At 35.2% G+C, this 25,841-nt stretch overlaps 1 protein-coding gene across 1 annotated transcript in view; it reads left to right on the top strand.

The window, feature by feature from the left end:
* Positions 1 to 25,841, top strand: part of KrT95D (phosphofurin acidic cluster sorting protein KrT95D) — a 154,746-nt gene that overhangs the window by 81,810 nt on the left and 47,095 nt on the right. The gene's annotated exons all lie outside the window — the stretch shown is intronic.

Here is a 25,841-nt window from a genome sequence, read left to right as displayed (position 1 = left end):
TGCAAATATTGAAATTCGATCATCCATTCTGTAATGTCGCTCTTGCCGTGTTGGTGTACATTTACTCACTCATATGCTACGTTTCATATGGATATCGTTGGAGCAGACTGGAATATTCAATCTTATTAAAAGTCAGCGCTATCTTTCTAGCATATACTATTCCCTATTTCTAACGCCCGAAGCAACTTTTAAGGGCCAGTGGTAGATTTATCTACTGACTCAACCTTTCGAAATTTCATCATGTATAAATAAACACATAATCAGTTGTATCTTACGTCCATACAAACACAGATCTGGTTCTCCACCCGGTACTGACGTCACATCTGAATCTATTCCCATCCGGTCGGCTAATGTTCCAACAATTTATACAATTCGCTGAGATGTTAAAGATATTTGCGGTCGGTGGAAATAGTTTCGTTGGATCATTGAGCTTTATTAGACGAACTTCCGTGATTTATGTAGTTTATCTGATTGTAGAACTGCCTGTTGAATTGCCACGGGAAGTTGCGGTAACTATTCCTGTCGATAGTTGTAAAGTTAGTTGTTGTTGTAGGTGTCGAGGAATAACAACTTTATGTACGATTGATGTAATGTTACCATTACCAGCTGTGTTATACAGCCTAGTGATATAAGTTTTCGCTGCTTATACTGAACTTCAAATCTACACGTCTAATTTCTCTAAATTAACTGCACATTAAAATGTATCATAACTTGCTTTATTAGCGCGGGAAAACATCTTACGGTATCTTACAAGCTTCAAAGTTTTCTAAATAATGCTTTAGGGTTTAATAAGTATACTAATGTACACTCGGCCAGCGTGTTGCGAGTATGGTCTAAATCCTTCACATTATGAGAGGAGATACCTGCGTAGTAGTAGTCAGTTAATGTGTTAATGAAGATGGTACTGTAATCAAGGTGATGATGAAATAGACTTAATCATTTTGGTGTTTACCTTCATACGTTACATTATCTTGCTTAACAAGTCGCCTAAGAATTTGATGCAGCTCTTATTATAGTGTTAACTCGAATATAAATATAGTTTATTAGTACTAGTGCACCTAAATTGGCAAGAAACATAATAGGTAGTTTACAGAAGAGAAGAGTGTAGACAAAACAAATTGTTGTTGACTGATTAGAAGCAGGTTGTGCGCCAAGCGAAATATTATTTATATCGGAGCATGTTAATGTGTTACTATCATGCAATTATGTATACGAAAAGTATGTAGCAGTGAAAGCCCAGCGGTTTGAACTTCGGTATTGTTCATGCACCTCATGCACCATTGCTTGTTCTAAGATATTTGCGTATAAGAAACTGATTATCACTGACTTAACTAAGTTTTTACCCAACTTCAAAAAGGAGGTGGTGGAGCGCCGACTTCAGAAATATGTACTAAACCAACATTTATTTCAATTATTTTCTACTTTGTAGTGACATAGAAGTCGGTTGTATTTTTTGTTAAAAAAATTTCCTAGTCGTAGTAGTAAGGAAGACTAAGAGCCTAAGAAATCTATAAAAAAATGACAATATGTTTGAAATTTACTGTGTGGTAGCATGTAAAATTAGTGATTATGACTCTAATCGTGTTCATTACTACAAGAGATTTTGCCCGGCAGTGGGACAGTATCGGAGTGTCGGCGAAAATGTGAATTTATAAAAATTTTATAATTTTTCATGAATTTATTTATTTGGTGCATCACAAAAAAAATACTGAATTGACCATGAGAATTTCCTCCTTCGAACTTTTAGGAGTAATCAAGATAAAGGGAGTATATAAATAAACTATCTAGTTGTAAATATAAATGAGCCATTATGTGCGATAGTAAATATCACGTCACGGAACACTTACTGAGCAAAGTGGGCAAGTGTACTAAAACATTGTCGTCATGTAATGGATAGGTACATAGTGTGTCGGGAACAGCTGTGATGCCGGAACAATTTGAAGCGAAAATATCGTTTAGGCGGCTCGCATACGGACAACTTTCGAATACTACACTTAATTCTACATTTTCATATTGGTTGTTGTATGTTGTATTCGTTTGAAGACGGAGTTAAAGAACTGTTTCTTTATTGACTGCGACTGCCTATATTTCTGTATTTTAACATTAGTATGAAGCTATATAATTTGGTTTGCTAAGCTTTAAATAGTGGCAAAGCGGAATCACTGTAGCAAAAACGCATCTACTATCAATCTATTGATATCCAGATTCAAGGATTTACATTCTAATGAAATTGGTAGCAGGTTTCGATTTTTACGAATTTTTAACATATAATTGACATCAACGAATATGACAAAGGTTGGCTAGAGCTTTAAGTGTAACGTCAGCGCACTATCTTGTATGTATCGTCTATCGTATTTATCTCTGTAATATTGAATATACTGCAATGGCAAACAAAGTCAAACAATACGGCAGCTTTAGTACGAGGTGTAAAACAATCACTATATTGAATTTCGGCCCCTATTAGCACACAACAAACAACAATTCTGTCAACAACAAACTACCTGTCGCTAGTCTATCGTATGCTTTACAAACAACTTTAGTACCTACTTTGTAATAAGCGGCGGATATTATTTGGCAGCGGCATATGACAATACAAACAGACGGGCATGCCAAAATCTTATCTAACCGTGCTTAGCAATAATGTTTTGGAGACGTTCCAAACACTCGTGTGATATCTTTTTTGAGCAGATTCCATAGATTTAATGCAGGACAGTTGTAGATGTGGCCCGCGATAACACGCCTCTCCGTACTAAACCCTTTTCCTCTATTTTTCCGGTAAAATTCGTGCAATATTTTGGAATCAATAAGTGTCCATTAATAAGTAAGTAGTCTATGTGATTTTTTTATGCTTAAGGACGAACAAAAATGTAATCGTGCATTGTAATAAAAAAAGGATTCTTAATGGTTAGTAAAAACCCATTACTAAAACTACCGCACTAAAAGCAACTTAGTTAATTTTGATTGACACGGTATGACACGCGGTGGGATTTGAGGAATTAAACTCACACATCGAAATAAATAGGTCAGATTCTAATAAAAAATGAAATATAATTTTTATAACATTGCAAGTTATTTATTTATTTATTTATTAATAACATAACATGTAATTTACAGGCTTAACCTAAAACATTACATGTGCCCAAGAATATTGTGGTTTAATACCCAGCGGCTTTTTGCAGAGTAGATAATTGCGGCAACTATTCCCCGCGTGAAATTGTCCCTATCATCATATAGGTGCCACAACTTGCTCACCAATAGAAAAAAAATCATATTCTATTCGTATCTACATACATTATTTATTTCTAAATGGTCATATTTATATCTACTCACAATAAAGTACTTTATTACAGTTAAGGAATTTGGCAACACTGCAGATACAGTGCGTAAAGCGTGTGTCGTGTTAAGCCTTTCTACTGAAACTCTGCTCTATGGTGGTTCTGTATTCGGCTGTGTGTCTCGTGTACCCGAACGTGATTAAAACATCGTCACGCGATTCTGTTCACGTTTTCCGCAGACGGGCTAACGCTTGTAGGCTTTGACGGAACCGCCAAACGAAGTTCACACAAACGATGTTATGGTAACGAGAACTTGTTTAGGCTTGAAAAGTTTGTTATCCTCTTCGTTGCTACACAAAGATGCTTTTGGAAATAGCTCTGAAGTTGAAATAGCTAAAGTAGTTTTGTGACTCGTGCTGCTGTGATCTTACCGCTAGATTTATTCCTTAATTAATATTACTCATATATCTAAATAAATGTTCTAAGTAGCCATTATATGAGCTGTCAATAAGATTAACACACTTGCGTGTATCCCAACTAATTCACGGAATTTTAATGCAATTCTGCGAGATCTTTAAAAAGTTCTCGGTGGTATGCGAAGTTTGCCAGTCTACTAAGGTATGAATGTTATTAAATTGCTACCTACCAAAATTTAACATTGTCTAGTATGAAATTGTCAAATGCCGACCTTTGGTATGAAAAAACAGGGGATAGATTAATTATCATATTAATAAGTGGCATTAGCCCGCATTGTGAAGGTAATAAAGAAGAACAGTGCCCAGCATCGAGAGTATCGAGACTGAAATGGATTGATGGCGATCTAAATAAGTCTTTCGAAACATATCATTCAATATTATTCATTCATTCATTCATTAGTAACGTTCTAAAAGAATTATTACGAGAAATGGTTTCATGGTCAGTTTATATTTCCCGGTACATCACCTAATGTGCTATTTAGGCAGTAAATTAGTGTTGAATTATAATTGATGTTACGAGTGGTTATTTGTATTCGTGTATTGCATAAAGTAATAAATATAAATGTTACTGGTATTATCGGTAGGGATTTTTATTGATGGCCACGCAAATAGTTTTTTTAATAATAACCTACATGTTACTTGTTTCTTCAATACGTGAAAGGGATTTTTGCGTGTATTATTATTTAACTTGGACTTGAGAATGGTTTAGATTCACAATTTAGACCGTGAAATAAGGTTCTTATATATAAAATTCTCGTGCCACAATGTTAGTTACTGTACTCTTCCGAAACGGCCTTACCGATTTTCAGAAAATTTTATATGTATATCCAGTAGGTTTGAGATTCGGCTACTATTTATTTTTCTCAGGTATTCCTACATATAGATATCAGATATTCCTATCTAATCCTTTGTGGGGTTGATTAGAGATGTTCATCGGCGGCAGTAGCCACTTACCATCAGGTGGACTTCATGCTCGTCTGCTACTCCTATATTACATATTAAACAAATATTCTTCATAACATTTCGGATATTAAAATGGCACAGTTGGGTGTTCAATTAAAAGCCATTATATTTTACCAATTATCATAAACGCCCCCAGCGTATGAACTAACAATTAAATAAAAAACGAGATACTAACTTCCAAATAGAATTTTTATTCAGAATTTTTCAAAACTGAAATCAAAAATACACTAAACCTAAATTAGCCGTACGCACAACATTGTATCGTTCACTCACTGCATCATTCATGACATCTACTCCGTGAAAAAATAATATTTTCACCGGGTTTTCGTATCATGATTAATTACGATTGTTTCGAGTTGCTTTTGATGGACGACACGACGGATGAAATTTGGGACAGAGCGGTGTAGCTTCGTTGGTCAGTGTATTTTGAATTGGTGTTTCTTTGTTTACATCGATTTTTATTTGATTGATAGATTTGATAGGTAGAAAACCTATCAAGTCGGTTTAAATGGTAACGGTCGTTTATGGACTATAGTAACAAATTGACCAAGAATCCTACTTGCTCGTTAAGTGCCTGCTTAATCGTTAACAGATACGTTGTTATCTTTGAATATTAAATAAGATTTTGAGACGAGACTTCATACATACTAGAAAATATGTAAGACTTTCCTTCGTCTCTGGATCTGGGTGTTTTGTACTCGTATTCATGCGTCCATGCCATCCACGATCGAGAAAATCATAAGGTGTTAGACAAACATAGACCGTAGAAAACATTATTTTATTTTATGTTACAATGCAAAAGGTGATATCTCTGCAAGCAAAATTTCGAGAAATTCTAACGCCTTCAAATATCTGTGTGTATACAGTATGAAGCATATTGCAAATGTATGACACATAAGCGCTGTTGATACTCCGACACTTGCATTATTAAACCTTGCAAAACTTGCATTATTAATGAAATTTCACGTAACATCGGTTAGTGACATGCCCCTCGGTCTCGGCCCCCGGCCTACGTCCTAGACCGTGACCCTACATCTTCACGCAATCTAAGAATACACTAGTTACGCCGACGGGCGTTGCCCACACTAGTGGTATATTTAGCTGCGTGTGCCACAACTCTATATTGTTTGAAGTTTCGATACAGAAAGTGTATGATTTTTATTCAGTTTATTTATTGAAAATACATTGCCCAATTTATCCTTCAGAAATATTTATACTACTGATATTGATTGTAATCGGTTAGTGTTTGAAAGTATATTTGACGATGGGAGAAATCTTCGTAGTTCGACCAGTAGTTTTACCAGCTTTTACTTCGTAGTTTTACCAGCCAAAACTTTACGCGTATTTTTCTGCTTAATTCTAGTTTGAAGGGTGTGTAGGGTAAGAAAGACATGATGACTATCAGCTTTGTCTTCGTCCATGAGCGGCAGTTACCACTTCAAATCTGTTATGTTACAAACTTGTCGTGTAATGAAAGCAGCAACGTGCTTTCATTATACAAAGGAAACAAATGTGTTAAAGAATAAAACCAATTCAAGGGAACATGACATTTAATACGCATCACAATTCCCCGTAGGTATAAAAAATAGGTAGTTTGCTGGTTCGATTTGTCATACTCACGAAAACCTGTAGTTAATCGTTTTTCCGACCTATGTCACGGCGCACACAGCGGTTATAAATGACAACGTGTTTGCCGGATGAGTGATAGTACGAAACATTCTATAAAAACCTTGGAATTAATATAAATAGTACCTATTCACATAGGTATCTCTTGTGAGTTGCCACCTACTGACATTGTCTCAAGTTGTGGTAGATAGCGTTGCCTTAGATTGTGATCTTTTACTGTGGTAGTATCACTAACTTTCTACATCTATAAATAAATAAATATATTTATTATTATGTAGTAGGATTTCGATTCTTTTCTCGATTGAATGATAATAATGGCAGGACTATTAAATTTGAAAAAAAAAAATCAGAATTGTTATTGACAGACTTTGGACATTATTCATATAATGCATAGACAAACACATTAGGTGCCTGCATGTAATCACGCATGCCTTAAAACAACATACCTATTTATATTCGCACAAAATCCACACATAACCCCTACAAGCAAAACTTGTAATTAAATAAAACAGGCCTCGTAAATCCCAACCGCTCGCATTATAATATTCACGCCTACACATACATAAACCTTTTATCTTTGAAAGCTTTAACCAACATTTTACCCGAATACCTGGAAAGTGCTATTAATTTTCCTTTCACCTGCCGATAACTCTGTCGTGTGCGAGCTGAATATTCTCGTAATTAAACAACGATGGCTGCCACACGTGCCGTGCCTTTGTTGTTGTTGTACAAAGCTTTGATTCTGTACAGTTTGAGGCACGAGGCTGTAAAATGTACTATTATAATACATGATTAATAAGGATTACTTTGTGCGCTTGTAGTAGCTTACATTTTGTGGTGTCGTAAGCGGTTATGTAATTTAGAAGTAGGATAATATGTAGTATAAAAGCAAATGAGCAAACAATTAATCAGATGGTAAGTGGCCATACATTATTTATCATTATCATCATCGTAATAAAATAACATTATGATTATGATAAATGATAATCAGATAAGTTACAGAAGTGCGTAAGGTGTCATTGGTGACTACGGACAACTAAATTCTAATTAAACATATGAGAAATAATTATAAGTGAGACCACAAACTCTTGGCACATTAATTTAGCTGCGAATACAGTCACACACAAAGTGAAACCAAGATTTCTTGAACCACTTTTCATTAAAGAAAATCTTCAGAGCCGCGTTAGAAAAAGGCGTGCCACACTTGATTCTACGAATGTAGGTATGCGACGTTAGGCTCACAAGGGGCAGTGCGAAGCGCAGCCGCCGCAGGTAGGGTTGCCAACATTTTGCAAGAATATTTTAGAAATAAACTATATCTTATATATAAAATTCTCGTATCACAATATTAGTTGAAAAAAAAAAATATTATTATCACTTGCTTAAACGGTGAAGGAAAACATCGTGAGGAAACCTGCGTACCTCAGAGATTAATAAAAAAAATCTCAAAGGTATGTGAAGTCTACCAATACGCACTTGGCTAGCGCGGTGGACTATGGCCTAATCCTTCTCATTCTGAGAGGAGACTCACCAAATTTTATATGCATGTTCGGTAGGTCTGAGAATCGGTTACGATCTATTTTTCATACCCCTAAGTGATAAGGGTTGTTCACCCTTAACACTTTTTATTTATGGCAACACAACAATTGCCGGGTCAGCTAGTTAAATATAGAACAATGAAATATATAATACGAGTATATTATAAGAAAAAATTAAACTATAAAATTATTATGCGGCGTTCCAAAGAAAAGAAAGAAAATAAGAATTACGTTTTTATATACTTTAAGTAGTTTAAGTATATATTTTTGACTTCGTGCTTCATGTAGAAACATTTATGTTTAAAAAAGGTGTTTAACCGATTCCGTGCGGATGTGGCACAACTGTGGTGCCATCCGCACGGAATCGGTTAGAGAATATTTATTTAATGAAATAAATAATAACATTTTCGCTATTATGTGCAAAAAATAAAATCTTTGTATTAATACTGCGGCTGGCAACCCTATGACAGGCTTAATTGCTCCGTGTGCGACGCTAATGGACCAAGTTCTTTTTGGAAAAGGGTCAAGTGCGTCGAGCTAGGCTATTCGCTATGAAAACCAACTGCGCGTTTTAACACGCCTTCAATACACCGCCGGTCGCTTGAAACGCTGTAATTAAACCGCTAATGAGGTTTATGGAGAGGTGAAAATTGAATGTCTATTGAAATGGTGTTACAAGTAGCGAACGTATTCAGTATAAAATAATTGGATTGCTCACTTATATTATATCTGACGAATGGGTTACTTGACCCCTCTTTAGCATAGGCGCGTAAAATATCCTCGGAATAATAGTGCCCTTTGGGAAAATTTTGACAAATATTATTTATTCTCTTCGATCTTTTTTTTTTCGGCGATTTTTTTCAATATTTTGATAGAGTCAGCAGTTACAATAAATTGTTCTAAGAATTTTCAGAGGTTCATTACCGTACGTGGTTGGCGCTATTCGAAACAGTTTTATGCTTTTGTCGTCCAAGATTCCTGTCATCTTCTGTAGGTCTCGGGCATTGTGTACTTTTTGGCATGCTGTATAGTCAGTATATGCATAGTGGAACCCTTAAAACTAAAAACTTATTTAACGCTAACTAAAGGACGTTACCATGTAACATATCATACACATGTTATTTGTAATGAATTTTCGGGCGTCGGTAACACGGGACGTGGGACCAGCTTAGCGGCACGTGTTGCCGAACGCCGTGCGTTGGCTGGAATAATAAGGGTTATATACAGCCGCCACAAAACCTTACATAGGGTCAGTTGTGTAAAATTGCCTATCAGGTATCTATGCCCTCTATTGGTGTCATCTGGAGCCTGACAGATTTGTATGTTTTTTTTTTTTATAATAGAGGAGTAACAGACGAACATGCAGTCTACATATAGTTAGTCGCTACTACCCCCATGGATATCTGTATTCAATCCCAAATAAGCTTATATTCCTTCACGACGTCGTCCACAGATGCACCGTTACCCCTGAGGACTGAGTTGGATCGCCTCGGAAATGTATGTCTTCCTTACCACACCCATCAAACCAGAACACAGCACACTGTTGTTATTAGGCAGAAATACGAGTAGGTGTCGCGGTGGTGCCGCCGCTTCTGACACACTTGTCATTTTTAAATAAGTAAACTTGCAACAGAAATAATAAAAAAAATAGTACAACGATGCATATTTTTGAGCTTAATGTGTAAATGCACTGAGTACAGGATCATTACAACACAAATCTGCCGTATCGTAATTACATCGCGTTTATGTTCAACAATTTTTAAAATTGCACCAAGAAAAACTAATAATGGCATTTTAAACATAAAACAGTAACTTCTTTGTTGCAAGAAAATACTACGTCGAAACTACAAAGGTACTAAGGGTGTAATTGCATATTTAAGTGTGGGTGGAGGACCAAGTTTGCAACTCAGCTCGGTTATAACGTAGCACTGTGTATATACGAGGAACGTTGTATACAAGCGGCAATTTCGCAGTTCTAATTGGTTGCTGCGCTCTGCTTTTCCGTTTTTCGGGCTGTACGGTCAGCAAAAATGTATTTTACATGTGTTTTCTTTTTATTTGTTTTTCTTTTTCAGTGTCGTGTGTTGTGAAAATTTAGTATGGTGTGGTGTAAATAGCTCTAATTGAATCTAAAACTGCCGCGTCCGTAATGGCGTGTTAATATTTTTTTATATTTTAATGCTACACGTCCGAGGGATCCCAGGGGACCTCTTATCAAAGTTATGTGCGTATTGGAAATTAATGAGGTATCATTTGCTTTAAAGGCGAAGGAAAATATCGTAAGGTAATCTTAAGAGTTCTTTAAAAGATTTTAACGTTAATAGAGTACCAATTTACAAATTAACAAAAGTGTGGATAACAACACGAAAGTTACATAATTCTTTATTCTTATATGAAAGTTGACAAATACGAAAACATCGGCAAAAACCATGTAGGCTATATAAAAAAATAATTTGAAACATTAATTTTTTTGATATTGCGTTGTTTCAAACAAAGGGCAATCCAAGAAGGTTACTAGCATTTTTTTGCTAACGGTATATTCGGACGGACAGTCCAATGAGGACTGTTGTCGATTTTTGAATAGAGTCGGTAACGGATTGCTGAGTTCAGCGAGCGTCGGATTAACAAATATGCACCCTATTGCTTTTCAAAAGCTCCCACGAAAAAAACTGGTTGAAAATAAATTTCGCTCGAAGTGGAACAAAGGGAGTGCGAACAAAAAGCAGATTACGTCGTTGTCGTGTATGAATGATATTTGACGTGCTATAGATATTTCATTTTATTTAGTTTATAGATATATCACGTTTTAGTTATCTGTAACTTTGCAAACTATCCTATTTAATTGTCTTAATAAGAGCAGCTAGTGATTTTCGTCAGGAGCTAAGAAATGCCAGGAAATATTTATCTCTGGAATTTGTGATTAACTTTTGAGTTAACATTGAGAGATGAGTACTTTCGATAAATATGATAGCATTCAATAGTGTATTAATAAATAAATCAATGTAAAAGTTGTTGGACTCTTATATTCTCTGCGCAAAGAGCATGTGTGGAACCATTATCTCCACTATATACCTAAATATTCATTATTGATGCTTGCATTGTAGACTGCTTTGTAATCTTCTGTATAGACAAGTTTTCTGAAATAGTTACATTAAAAAAACTTCAATAATTTAGATCAAATATTTCCGAAATTAATTCAGTCAGAATTGTTTCTGAGCGTCGTGTAGCTGGTTAATAATGTATTTCCACTTAGAGTTTGCTATAGCTACCCAAAGCATTATACGGTGGTCTCTTAATGACAGGTGGGCTGCACGCAATTTTATCCACCAGAAAAATGACGTGTGAAACAGATGTTTAAGGTAAATTAACAAAATTCCCCACGTCGCGAGGCTCGACGGGCGCGTAATTAAATTCGGGGCGCGGAAATTATTTTCGAGCGAATTGAGTTACGCGCGTCGGTTTTCACGGCTTCCCCTGAAATTTACACGAGGCCTAACATTTTCCCGTGTACCGATCCCGGATGTATGGGCCACCCGGAGGTACTTCGACCTAATTTCGGATTTGCGGCTAACGATCAAGTTGGAAGTAAATTATTTGAGCTCGTTTTACTCGTATATTGAGTTGATCTCGACCTATTTACTATATCTTATTTACTTGATCTCTAAGGGTCGTTCTGGTTTAAAATAAAAGGGTCTCTTAAAGTTCATCACTTTTTGGTCAACAGCGATCATTTAGATCATCTAAATCGGAATGTTTAAATATCGCAATTTGTTGTCATAATCTCCAAAAAACATGTAGATTATGTAAAAAGCCTATATATATGGATTCCAAGCCTATATATATGGATTGATTAGGTTCACTTAACTCACTGAAACTTTAGTAATGTTACAATAAAAACCTTTTACTCAATCTCATACCTTTTACCCAAATTGCAGACTGTCAAAATATATACGTCGCTTGAAGTAAACCAGCTAAACTTAGGCTTATCTTTATTCTATTTGGATGGGCGTGTATCTGTTAGTCTAAGTAATGGTTAGGACGCACGGCGGGTGCTCGCCGCAGATTGGAAACACCCACCGCAGTCGGTAACGAACTGACTTGTGTAGACGTTTGAGGGCAGTATGGGTAGCGGTGAGGTGCTTAGTAGTATTATGTAGGGGAAAATCGGATTCACTATGAAGCTGATTTCAAAGTAATTAACATAATTATGAATAGATTTACTTCTGTAAATTAAGAGGTTATCTCTGTTTAGCCAAGTCTTTCACTGTCTTTAAGATGATATAAATAAAACACATTATAAGGTTGCATAGCTAAATTGAAAATAAGTTCAAGTTAAGTCAAAAGTGAATTTTCTGTTCCACTTTTCTGAGTGAATCACTATGCTACCGACTTGTCTTATGCTTTTCTTGTATGTGCAGGATTTATCGTCGATAAGATGAAGTCGGTTACAAATGTTACCATACTTTCAGATAAAAGAAAACATGGTCTAGAGCAGGTTGGTGAATATGTGTCGTCAAACAAGTTGGTATTTAAATGTAACTACCGATCAAGTTATGAGCGACTTTCCTGCGATGACTTGAGTATATATGCTGTTCCACTTTCTAGGCTTTCTAGGCTAGGCTTATAATATAGCTTTTGTTAAGGTCCAATAGGTGCGAAACAAAATATACAATAGCAACGAAAACCAAAAGTTTGGAAAATCCAAAAGTGCACGACTCATAATGCTCATTTAATTATGAAATATATAAAAAAAAAAAAAATAACTTAAGTCGTTCAAAATTAATTGCCGAAAAAACAGCTGTAGTAGGAAGAAGGTACTGCACAAGCGCCCCTGGTGGAATAAATGTACATAATATCTATAGATATACAGTCTTGTAGTTTTCGTTTTTTATTAATTGCAATTAAACGACACTGAATTAATTAATCATTCGCATTCAGTGACCTACAATCGTCGATTAGATTTTTTAAAAAAAAAAAATTAACTCAAATGATGGATTTTTTCACAAGTTACACTGTTTTCAGGTTTCACACATGACGGACAGGAAAATTTTTTGACCTATTTTGGTGTTTTTTTTCCAATTCTATTGCAGTAAATCAATTTTTAAAAAGTATGGAATTAATCTCCATTAAATTATCTCGACAATAGTATGCAAAATATCTTGATTCCGTGAACTATCAAGGCTATAATAATAAAAATAGCCGACAAAATGAAGCGAAAAAAATTTTTCGATCGTAAAGCACTCTCTGATGCTTCGCATCATGAGTCGTGCAAAAGAGGTCCAGGTTACATCATGGTCCCCATTTAAGTGTCCCTAAGGTCAACATGCCAAGCCCATTTGAAAAAGTCTGTCCCATTTGAACTTTTCTGTCAGGGAACTTGGTCGAACAATAAATGATGAATGATATAATATGTCGATGAATGATAAATTACACTGACAGTCGATTTATGATGAATTCATTTTCAGACAAAAAATAAATACAGGATTCTTTACCTTGGGAGGAAAGTTTAATTCGCTCAGCCGTTTTGTAAGGATTCGCCCGATGCAGAGATGAATGACTCCTATAAAGGCTTGAGTCCCCTGTTCCACTTTCCTCGTCGGGTGAGTCACGGCGTCTGGTGCTTTTGCCCGTAACCGTGACCCTGCAGTATACGTCGGCGATAAATTGAGATGCGGTGACTTTACATTCTATTACTTACCATTTTCTATTAAATACTTCGTGGTTTGGCTTTCGTACCAGTATATTTATTTAATTTTCATTTTCTGGTGTGAAGGATATGGCAGAGGAAGACGCTTACAAGAGGCATTTCAAATTTTCTCTTGAATAAAAAATATAGAGAAAATATAATTAACTTTTCAGGTTTCGTTGAACCTCGACTTTTTTTCAAATGTCATAATACGAAATGAGATCAATTTACGAAGCCTGTGAAGACAACTTTCTTGTCATACAATTATCTGTGATCTCTAAAGTCATAGTGGCCACCTGCGATTGCACCGGTGCGTCGACCCACTTTCCACAGTGAGTCACCCCGGTGCCGGCGCGTCTGCCAAACTGTCTGCGTTTGTTGCCGTAGCCGTGACCCCGGAGGAAATGATCGACATTGATACGGCGAATGGTGGAAGCTGAATGAATCTCGGCTTGTTTGTCATTTTCTGTTTGTCGATTGCTTCTTTGGATTGTCAGAGTTTATGATAAACAGACGCTGTATCTCAAGTTAAATCATATTATATACAGACCGGATCTATTAAGTACGTTTCTCTTACCTTTCAAACTCCTATATCAAGCAATGTATATTGTTCTATACTGTACCTAGTGTAAGTGACGTGACCTTTCCTTTTCAACCATCACGTACTAAAATCTCCCTGGTAAGATCGGTGCCAGGACATTTCAACTAAACGGTCGAAAACATTGCTACACAACTGCTACAACTTTCAACAAAAATGGTCAAATTTCAAACTTAGATACACAAAATTGATTAGGATTGAACGGGCGTAAAAGTTATAATTTCGCAACAATTAGATAACCGTTTGACGGATGCGTTGCGTTGGCTTCATTCACAGTGACGCGGTGAGTCACTGCGACCGACGTCCGTGGAGCGTCCTATGACCTCACAGTGATGGTCGATTGGTAACCTGGCGCTTCTACTTCCGATTTGGTTAGTTAGTTTAATAGTGGATGTATTGTTTCGGTAAGATCGTTTTCGAATGTGGGTTTACCCGTTTTAGGGTCCACCGCCGCGTCTGTTTGTCATAGAATGTCTAATGCGTTATTATCTTTTATCTGAAAATAATGTATTTACTTCAAAAGGACTTCAAATTTTTTTTTCGCATTTTGAAGTATGAATAATCACATCTATATGTTAATAATAATCTTTTTTTTTGTTTTCAGGTAAACCTTACTACATAAAATTTATCGATGCTTCACACATATGGAGTAAGTAAAAGTAGGCGATAGATATACATATTACATTTTTTATTAAAAAAAACACTTCAAACTAAAATGTCAATATCAAGGTACTCCAATAAATTAAAAAATACGTCGTACAAAGTTGCCAGTTGCGAAACATTTTCAAAAAGTCCAAGATACAAGAAAAAAATATTTTATCTTATGGAGACGACGAGTTGTTACGGATCGATAACAATGTCGTTTGTTGTATAATAAGAGGAATTATAACCGGTAACGTGTGAAGTAAAGTAATCTTCGTTATTACGGCATCGATTGTTGAGAGCGGAGAGAACAGCTGTTCTTTGCTCTACGTAATCATTTGTTACGATTACATTAAGGTTCCGTTGATTAACTTAGTTTATTTAATTAGTATTGCGAATGAGCATGTAGACCACCTAAATGTAAGTGGTCACTGCTGGCCATGAATCTGTTTTTATCAAATGATCATGCAGTTCACCTGATGTTTAATGACTATTGGCGCCCATGAACATTCGGAAACACCATGTAGGATCAGAGTTCAATATATAGGACCTGAGGTCGGTCCTGTGCCCGCCCTCAGGTAGACTGGAGTCTTTGTCTGTATAGTCTTCAGGAGTTGCTATTCCTAAGGACGAAGACTGTCGCCTCATCCATAAGTCTACCGACATTAACATTCTTCCACCGAAATGCTAAAACTGCTTCACATTAGAAACATCTCTTGCGATGGTATATCCCTTAATAAAACAACTAGGGTTCGTATCGGTATCATACAGTTGAGTATAAACGTACATAAACAAGAGCCAATTAACATTTGTGTCTTCTACGAAATTCTGCTCTTTAAAAATCCTTAGAAAGTTTCTTAGAAATAGGAAAACAGTTTCCTTGCGAGCAGAAACTCGGGAAATAAAATAAAACGGAATCGGTCTGAACAAATTACGTCATCGAGTGCCATTCGCACGGTAACAAGAGTAATTGCACTCAGTAATTACTGAACAAGATGTCATTGTTCTTCTTAACGTTAATAAACGGCGCATTTTTGTTGCATACCTCTTTTCGTAATAATTATTTTCGTAATTGGTACTGATTATGCCTAGGTACTTTTCAATATTTGTGAAGACTAATATTTGTTGCTTTTAATTTCATATTTCAGTTATAATTACTACAACTTTAGTACTATTTGAAAATTTTGCACCATTAATGGTTTTAAATAGCCATGCAATGCAAAGTTTGGTTAGGATTTAGATTAGGAAGATAATTTAGTTTTAGAGTTGGATGAGTGACTGCTATAGGATAAACTTCTTGCGTCCTTCTTCCCTTCGGTGGACACTTTAAGCTTCATATTGCTTTCATTAAAACGTAGTCGTCAAAACTTATTCAAACATAATTACTATTTATTGTAAACTTTTAATTATTATGTCGTAAACACGGCTATTACATCTGAGACGCTCGATTTATTGTAAGCAGCAGACTATAATGCAGACGTCTGATAAGTAACTTGATGTAAATTAATGGAGCTGTATTTTATTGATACACCGCGTTTTGGGGCGTTGCTGAAACTCATAAAAAGTTACGATCATATTGTTGGAGCCGGCTCCTTTATGTATGAATTTAGGGGATCAAACTGCTTTACGAAACTTGACTCGATTGGAAATATTTTGGGCTAAAATGTTTTGGAACTACAGGTATAAATCATTGTGTAAGGTAAGAGTTCTTGTATTAAAGCCTGGCTAAAGGTTGCTTTTGAAATTGATAGCGAGCAGCAAACTATTAGTTTGTACTTAATGTAAGGTTATTTGTTCATTTCTTCCCATGAATCCCTGAACTCCACTACTGGCGATTACAATAGACTCCGAATTCAAGAAAAGTCTTATCTGAATACAGTTCCAGATCCGTTATTATCCCTGAGTATCTTATCTAGGCATCTGGTAGTGTCTGGTAGTGTGGGAGTACGCTTATCCAGTGGTACTCTCTGTATTACAATTATGTACAACTCTAACCAAAGACTAACCTTTAGTTGAAACCTATAGTTGAAACCTTAAGAGAATTCTACATTTCATTGGTAGTCCCATTCGATGTTTCAACTATCGTACAAATTCATCGTACAACCCATACTCCCAGGTCGTTAAACCTACGAGCCGGCTAGAAGCGTTATGGCATTAAATTCAAATAGCGTCCGTTGTTACGGACGTGATCAATATTTCCGTCAACCCCATTCCATTGATCCACTTGTGAGTTTACTCGCGTGTACGTGTGTGCATATCATACGCGCCCATTCATACTATACGCGTATATTTGAGTATGTGAGGTCTCTGGATTAGAACGGCGAATTTCGTTGTGAGATTCTTCGTTCCAATAATGGAACGGTTCTTTGACCAAAACCCTTCTCGTTTCAGAGTGAGAAGGGTTTAGGTCATAGACCACCTGGCTGCCAAGTTAACCGTTTCAGGTGTGAATCGGTAAACTTCATAGGGCTCTGATAACTTTTATAAAGAACTATTCAGCTATATATATTTTCTCTGTTTAAAACATTTATGATAATTCATAAAGATGCAATTGTAACTTTGGGAAATCAGCGATAGGGTAGAATGAATGGGATTAATTAGAGGTTTAAGACTTGGGATTTAAAGTTTGAACTCCCGAAGTGTGCCCCTGATGTTTACTTAGGTGGAGATTGAGCCCAAAACTATTCAAGAACGCTTAATATATGCGAAATTCGCTGAGCAAAGTTTCAGTTACTCTAGAACAGTCTGCAACGTCTGGGAGACGTGACGCAGCATGTTACACAGGCGAATCAATATTCCCGCAGCCCCGTTCCATTGATCAACTTGTAAGCGTTCAGTCGTGTGTATGCACATCGTACATACATTATGCTTTCGTATGCTTGCCGTCGGAGCGAGTGTAACGCCGTGGGATAGGTTCATGTTTAGGTAATAACTACTGGCTTACAATAGTAATTGTGTTTGGATATTCTTGTTAAAGTTTCACTTAGACTCATGTGGTGTAATCCAACTGGATCCTTGGGAAGCAAGGTAGCAAGGAATCTATGATAGACTTTACAAAAAAGTGACGTGATTTTCTGTTTAAAGGTAGCTTTACCATGCGGCGTATTCCTATTGGTTCCTCAAGATAGCAACAAATCTGTCATAGGCTTCGCTCAGAAAATCTTTTGAAATAAGGGTTACAATATTTAACAGTAAACTATAGGTACATTATTATAGTTACTTATTCGTTTCAATAATCCGATAGTGACCGGATTAAATAGCAAATCGGAACCATTTGAACGGAAATTGCTTCGGTACTTGTACGTGACTGAGGTTTTTGTAATACAACTTGGTATTTTGTTATTACAACTTTCTACAATTGTAGCCGCATTCTGGAGTTCGTAATCACTCCATACTTGAAGGTCTTGTCTTTCAGAGTAATTGTACTAATTATTCTCAACCAATAGATTTAATTATGTACGTGTACACAACACGTAAATTTCGTTGAAAATTATCCGTTTCATGAATTTGATTTGAATTACTAAATTTCCTCAAACGTGTAAAAGAAGCACGCTCCAAGTTAGCAATTTAGAACCATGTGTCGGGGTTTAATTAATGTTCCCATTTAATCCGCCTTTGTTCAGACCCGTCAGTCAAATATTGCTAGACCGTTCGTCATCATTGTCTTTGTCTCAATTGAAATGGCGATTCAATAATGACGTCCCAACGTACAAACTGGAGCAATCGTGAGGATTTGCACGTGATCGGGTTTAATACATCCGGCACAAGGGGCTTTGCTTCGTATGTTCCGTGACTTTGATGTGTGTAAGGATATACCTATGTTCTATAGCAGTAAGCGTAGGTATATCTACGCAGAAGTAACGTTCTATATTGAAATACAATCTGCTACGACTCGCACACGGATCGAAGTCATTCATCACTACTCTGTCGTATTTATGTGCGTATTAGAAATTAATTATATAGTAAGATTAGATGTCTGAAAGTGCCTGAAAGTTCAACCAAGTTTGGTCAGAGGTATGTGAAGATTCCTAATCCACACTTGAGGAACGAGGTAATCTATGACCTCAAGACTTCAAGCCTTCTAATCCTGAGAGGAAACAGCTTATGCTCAACAGTGGGAAAGTAATGATAATTTTCCCTGATTCTACATGTAAATTATGAAGATATATGTTCTGTCGACTGAAATTTTGTGAATTCTTATTATAGTTAGTGAGTTCTGATACAATACGTTACGTTACGTTAAATTGAGCAGTAAAGAAATCATTTAAAATAAACCTAATAAGTATTTTTAAAACTTGAAGTATAAGTTCAAGATCAAATATTTAAATGTTGAATGTGTTCTAATTAACATTCAAGCGATCGTCTGGAGAAATTTTCGGGCAATTTCGTTTGAAATAAGAAAAAGCTTATGGATTTATGCAAAAGAGAACTTCTTAAATGGGCTTCATTGTCACCAGAATTATATTATAAACTCACTTAATTACATTTCTCAATACCTTAACTAAGACTAAATGTAACTGAATTGCAAAAGCTTCGCCTCGATGCTCTTTATTTTCTATTTATGCAAATAAAGTAACTCCCATCTTCGAAGGTATCTAAAATATGGTAGCAATTATTGTGCGAATGGGGATTTCTCAAATAAAATAGAATAAAAAAAACATTGTTTGCCTGACACCGATTGTTAGTACCTATTATTGAAGCAATTTCAATGTCTTAAATAAAAGTACAAAACTATATATTAAATAAAAGTCATCTTGAAGGTCTTGAAGGCGTGTAATCTTATAGTCACATAAAAGGTACAGAGTAACGATATAATAACTATACGTAAGTAAGTTCACACTAGTGATTAGAAGTATTATAACTACACAAGTATCTCCGTTATTCGACTGTTCTTGCTGAAGTCTCCGACCAGAATGTCGCTCTCTGTTAATTCGAGCGCCTTTAAGGTGTCGTCCCCACTTCACCTACCCGCATCTGTTTTTAAACTGTAGTATCAAATGCGTCACTTATTACTTTAATGTAACGTTATAAAAATGTGATATCGTTAATATCCAAGCTTCTTATTAACGATGATAACATTCGGCCGTCCTGCTCACACGTTCGTCCTCGATCGTGTATGGTCTGATGCAAGAGCTGCAAAAGAAAACCAGTTGTTTAATGCCTAAGTCCAGAAGAGTTACACATTTTCTTGTAATACCGACTCGCACGTAAGAGGCCCGAACTGTTTATCAAAAACATGGCTTAAACTATACGCATTTTCTTGCAATACCGACTCGCATGCAAAAGGCCCGAACTGTTGATCCGAACCAAGGCTTAAACTAGGTGATGTTCATATAGAATCACACTAGTTGTATATTACCTAGGTTATAAATCTGCCCCAACAGTGTTCACCACGGATTTCTGTTGCAGGCATAGTTCATAAGGACTCTTTACATGAATGTCATATGCGCGACAGGTATTGAAGCGAATGCATTAGACCATTGTTAAATAATAAAAAACACGGTTATAACTAGGTGATGTTCATATAGGATCACTCTAGTCATGTATCACCGCAGTTTTTGTACCTTGTTTACGATAACATTCGGCCAGTGCTCAACTCAAATTTACTCCAAAAATGCAATATTCACTTAGTGTCTTCAAGGTACTCGATGCCTTGGGTCAACCCAACCATATGCATCACCAAGAGACACCCGTGAACATCACACTGCTCGAGGCATCTGCACTAATCCATCTTAACTCCAGATAAATAAAAATCAAACCACAAAGTTTCCTACACCTACAGTAATGACAACATCTAGCTGCCCACTTTATTTATGCCTGGATTCTAAGTCCAATAGTTAAATCTCTAACAACTATTGATTCGATAAAGTTACGCATCAGAATAACGACGTTTATCTTATTAGTGCATTTCGGAATGCTCAACAACCTGTTCAATAACTGTTATACTGATAGATAGATAGATATATAGTTGGCCACTAAATGAATCTGTGCGACTCAAAATACTATTATAACATTATTATATTACTACTTAGTACTTCTTTTAATTATTACAATGTTATTTTATACAAATAGTTGCCTTTCCAACGTACGTCTTTTATCAACTGATGAAGCAGTATCAAAATAATAATATATCGTTTATATTTGAAATGAATTATATTAAAGTTAAAGACTAAATAATGGTAAACCATGAATTTCACACAATATAACACGTAATAAGTTGTATGAACCCATTTTTTTTTTTCGTTATTTATCACAAATTCAAATTATTTCTTTCAAAGTAGGGCTACATAACCCACTTGAAAGTCAGAAAGAAAATTCAATACATTAAATTGAATTTATATTCGGTTATAATAATACATACTATTACATGAATTTCAAAATTTAATTAACAAAGCTTAACGGACCCATGCGTTCACGTCAGCGACATACTTGTCAATTGTGCAATAATCTTAACTACTTAACTTTTTTTTTTTATTTCACCAAAAGTTTTAAATTAATATTCCCATAAGGAAATATGGTTTGGGGGCTATTTTATTGTAAAAGTTATGCATTATACTAAGAAAGATTTGCTAGACTTTACGTAAACGTCGTTTTTTTTTTTTTTAAAATATCAAATTATGTTATGGAAAGAATAAACACATTAAAATGGTTCGTTAATCTAAACGGAGTTTAAACAGAGCTTGTCTTACATTGAGTTCCTCGGAAGCGGATTTTTTTTCCGTAGTTATCAAACGGATAGTGTTATTGAATACATACTCGTAAACTACCTACCAAGAAAAATGACTTCAGAAACCGGCCATTATTTAACTATACTTATTTGTGTCTACAACTGATAAAATATTTTTTTAAACATGCTTTTATTTTTGCCACGCTTTTATTAACTTGACCTGTATGTATGTAACGGAATATTTGAATCCGATTTTTACCTACTTTGAACGGTCTGATTAATTTAAAATTTTTGAATACTTATGACATGACATGATTTTAATAATCTTGTCCAATTCTAATTTTGTCTCATCAGGATCGTCAGATTTAAAACTATAACTGTTTTACATAACATGTGGCTCCTTATCAATCACAACCTAAAATTTCTATGACCTGAAAAAGGTACTTTAAAGTTGATCATGATTTTATACCAGCCAGCCAAACAAACAGTGTCAAACTATCTTATGATGCACCTTATTACCGAACAATTCATACTTATTATATATATTTCAAACGCCTCGGCTTCACCTGACTTTTATATAGTTTGTAATAAAAATTATATTAGTGCGTAATATCTGTATATATTATATTAATATAATATTTATCATTTACAACCAACACTCTCAAGGAGACGCTCGATGTTTCTATAGAGAAAACCTAGTCATGACGCAATTGTGAACCGTATGAAATCCATATGAAAAGTAAATTATTGTATAAGAAAATCCCATCGAAATGTACCTATGCTTTTATTTGATTATATTATTAAACAACATTATTATTCATTTGGCTATGATATACCTATAATAAGAATGAAATCTTCACGTGTTTACATCGAATATATTTGAAAAAGATTTTTTTCTGTCGGTTTGTATGTTTGGAAATGCATTAAAACCGAAACTACGAAGTTGATATCAAAAGTATACCTACATTTTTTAAAACATTATATGACCAGGTAATGGAGCATTCCAAATTACCAACGTACTCCGTGATCTTGACAGACGGCATTGTATAATTCACATTATATTTTGAATCCACATGAACACAGTCGCAGGCAAGACTCGTTTTAAAAATGCAATTCAAATTATATTCTGAATCCACATGAACAAGGTCGCAGGCAAGACTCATTTTAAATATGGTATACAAGAGACTATCTAAATTTATGTCTACTTCAGTGACCGTTTCTCACTTAATACGTATAATAACTTAATTTCTGTTACTTGTAAATAGAACTAAGCGCAAGTTATAAAAGCATCAATTTATTATTATTATTATTATTTTATTTAAAATTATTTATTCTGAATCCCATACAAAGTGGATCCCGTTTATCATTTCGTAAGTGGCTCACATAATTGATAATATCGATAGTCTAAGCGTCTCAACGTTTAAGGTACAAAACTTCATTTACCAGTATTTGATAGTGCCCAATTTTCAAACAAAAAGGACGTGTAATGTTTCAAATTCAAATTTAAAGTTTTCAAATTAAGAGATGTAATGAAATATTAATACAAAACGAAGCGTTGCATAATTAATTTAAAATAGACATCTAATATTCTGTATAAGTGAGTCAGTCAGAAGTAGAATGGGAGACTCTTTTTTTTTTAAATATTATATTCCAAAGACCGCAGCGTATAAGTTTCTCAGTTTTCTTATAGATCATTAACTGATGTGCATTTATACTTTATGGGTGTCAAAACACAGTAGTACACAGTACTGCGCGAGATCGCCTAGAATTGATGGAAAGCTCAAATTTGGCGACGTACTCCTTGCTTCTTTCATAACAAATACGTATCAAGTATATGAAATCAAAAGGAAACTTTCATTGATCTATAAAATGAAAATGTGAACAATGTAGATGTGAATGCCAGTTTATTTTTAAATAAAGCCAATTTATATCCATATAAACATAAAACCTTAAACTCATTGACCATTTCCCTCGTGGGTACAATCAGCCACTCAATACGGTGGTCGTGATACTTATTTGCAGCCAGTTAAATATTTACCACGTAGATATTATATATTTCTGTACAATTATGAATAATCAAAATTTTGCAACCTAATAAACGTGTCAGTTATATCAAGTAGGTATACTGTACTCTGTAACTGCACTTGTTGTTACCGCATAGTCCCTTCCATACAATAATAACAAACGCATATACGTAAATCTAGTTGATTCAACATTAAAAGTTATCAAAAAGAAATACAAGTCTAATCTGTATGCAATTTATGGCGTACATTAGCCTATATTAACAACCATTAGGTTCCCATATATGCCTCTCTATATCTATACAGCCTGACATTTAAGAATAAAGACCCTTAAAATATTTTCATAAGTTGGTGTATTTATATATATTTCATAAGTAGTTGTACCTTTAGACCAATTAGGATTTACTTTTCACACCACAGACTATAGCCAAATGATCAGAGTTACCACAAGAACTGCTTTGCAAAAAATTTTTTTTAGACACTCACAGAAAATGAACTTATTTTGAAGTAAACTCTTCAGTTTATAATGTTAACAAGTAATTTGAGAAGATTAAAGTTGTTTTCAGAGGGTATTAACATATCATTTAATTATTAGTTAATTTATGTAACAATTAGGACAATTCGTTCCAGAATTAAGAATTATCGGTATGCACAATTGTACTATATATATATATTTTTAAATTGAGCCTCCAATTATAATAGTAACAATAATTATATTAATCAATTATATCTTGTTTTCAACATACTAGTCTCAATCTATCCATTCAAATACTTTGCCCTTACATCAAAGACATTTATCTACCTTCATTTTTACTTATTACCGAGATTGAACTCACATATGACAAAATAATGTTTTAACTCACGGTTTTTAGTCCTGTGTCAAGGATGTTCGTACTTACGAATCGCCGTTCATGATTGCGAGCTGGATTCTTCACGAGCACTTCTGATATTAAATAAAAGTCATCTTGAAGGTCTTGAAGGCGTGTAATCTTATAGTCACATAAAAGGTACAGAGTAACGATATAATAACTATACGTAAGTAAGTTCACACTAGTGATTAGAAGTATTATAACTACACAAGTATCTCCGTTATTCGACTGTTCTTGCTGAAGTCTCCGACCAGAATGTCGCTCTCTGTTAATTCGAGCGCCTTTAAGGTGTCGTCCCCACTTCACCTACCCGCATCTGTTTTTAAACTGTAGTATCAAATGCGTCACTTATTACTTTAATGTAACGTTATAAAAATGTGATATCGTTAATATCCAAGCTTCTTATTAACGATGATAACATATAAGATTTTTTCCTAAAATATTACTCCACATACTCTACATCTACAAAAACTCCTTAAGGCAATACTTACTTATAATTATCGATTAAAACTTGTCTAGGTACTATGGTTCTAACGAGCGCAAACTCGAACTTTGAAGGGGCAACTCGAAGAGGTTAGGGGCTTCGAACGTGATTGGGTTTAACGTACCACACATCTTATAAGGGTTTCTCCGGAATCATATCAGAATAAATTTTGCCAAATAACTGTTTGATGTTCAAATGTCACTGAATCCCCTGGAATACCCACATAAAGGTGTTATCCGTCGATCTAGACAGGTATATTTTAGTGGTAGATTTCGCTAATTGGAATATCGTAATATGACACGAGTACTCACGCTACGCGGTTTCTATTTTACCGACATTTAAACCCAGTTTCATGTGATTTTTTGCACATCCGTCTGTCTGTCTGTCTTGTTTGTTTTGACTTATGTCCGAAACGAGTGAACCTACTTTGACAGGGTTAGTAGCAGTTAGCAATTAAAGATCCGCGCCAAAATACATAAAATCTCCATAGTATTTAAACTTTAAACGTGAAAGCACGGACTACAGCTCGATCTAAAACGAAGCTCGTTCACAACAACATGAAACAAACATCTACTGTTATTATAAATAATTGGCGATATTTCGCTTAAGTTACTCGGTGTAACTTCCAATCTTGTCACAAGCCCACGTACAGTGCAAACTGGGCCAGTCCCCGGGGCTGGACGTGACCGGGTTTAAACGACATCCGGCGATGGTGCCGAAAATCTAAACTGGAACAATTTACAATTAGATTTCAGCTACATTATGTGTTTTTTTATGTGAGGTGGATTGGCGGGGGTTAAGATAATTCTGAATCAGGTAGAGACTTGACACTTTAACTTAGCTAAGACTTAGGTGACACTGCAATCTGCAATATTATAATACTATTATGATTGTAAACACCTATATTAATAAGAATAAGAAATTCTTAAATAATTTTGAGGTTCTTGGATTTGCCTTCACAAAAAAAATAAACATACATTATATTTGATGGATAGA

This window comes from Epargyreus clarus, unplaced genomic scaffold (genome assembly GCF_041222505.1).
Source record: "Epargyreus clarus isolate Ecla_fem2 unplaced genomic scaffold, WU_Ecla_fem_2.2 ptg000006l, whole genome shotgun sequence".
Taxonomy (NCBI): domain Eukaryota; kingdom Metazoa; phylum Arthropoda; class Insecta; order Lepidoptera; family Hesperiidae; genus Epargyreus; species Epargyreus clarus.
The sequence above is the reverse complement of the archived record's forward strand: the minus strand, read 5'-3'. Positions and strand labels throughout refer to the sequence as shown.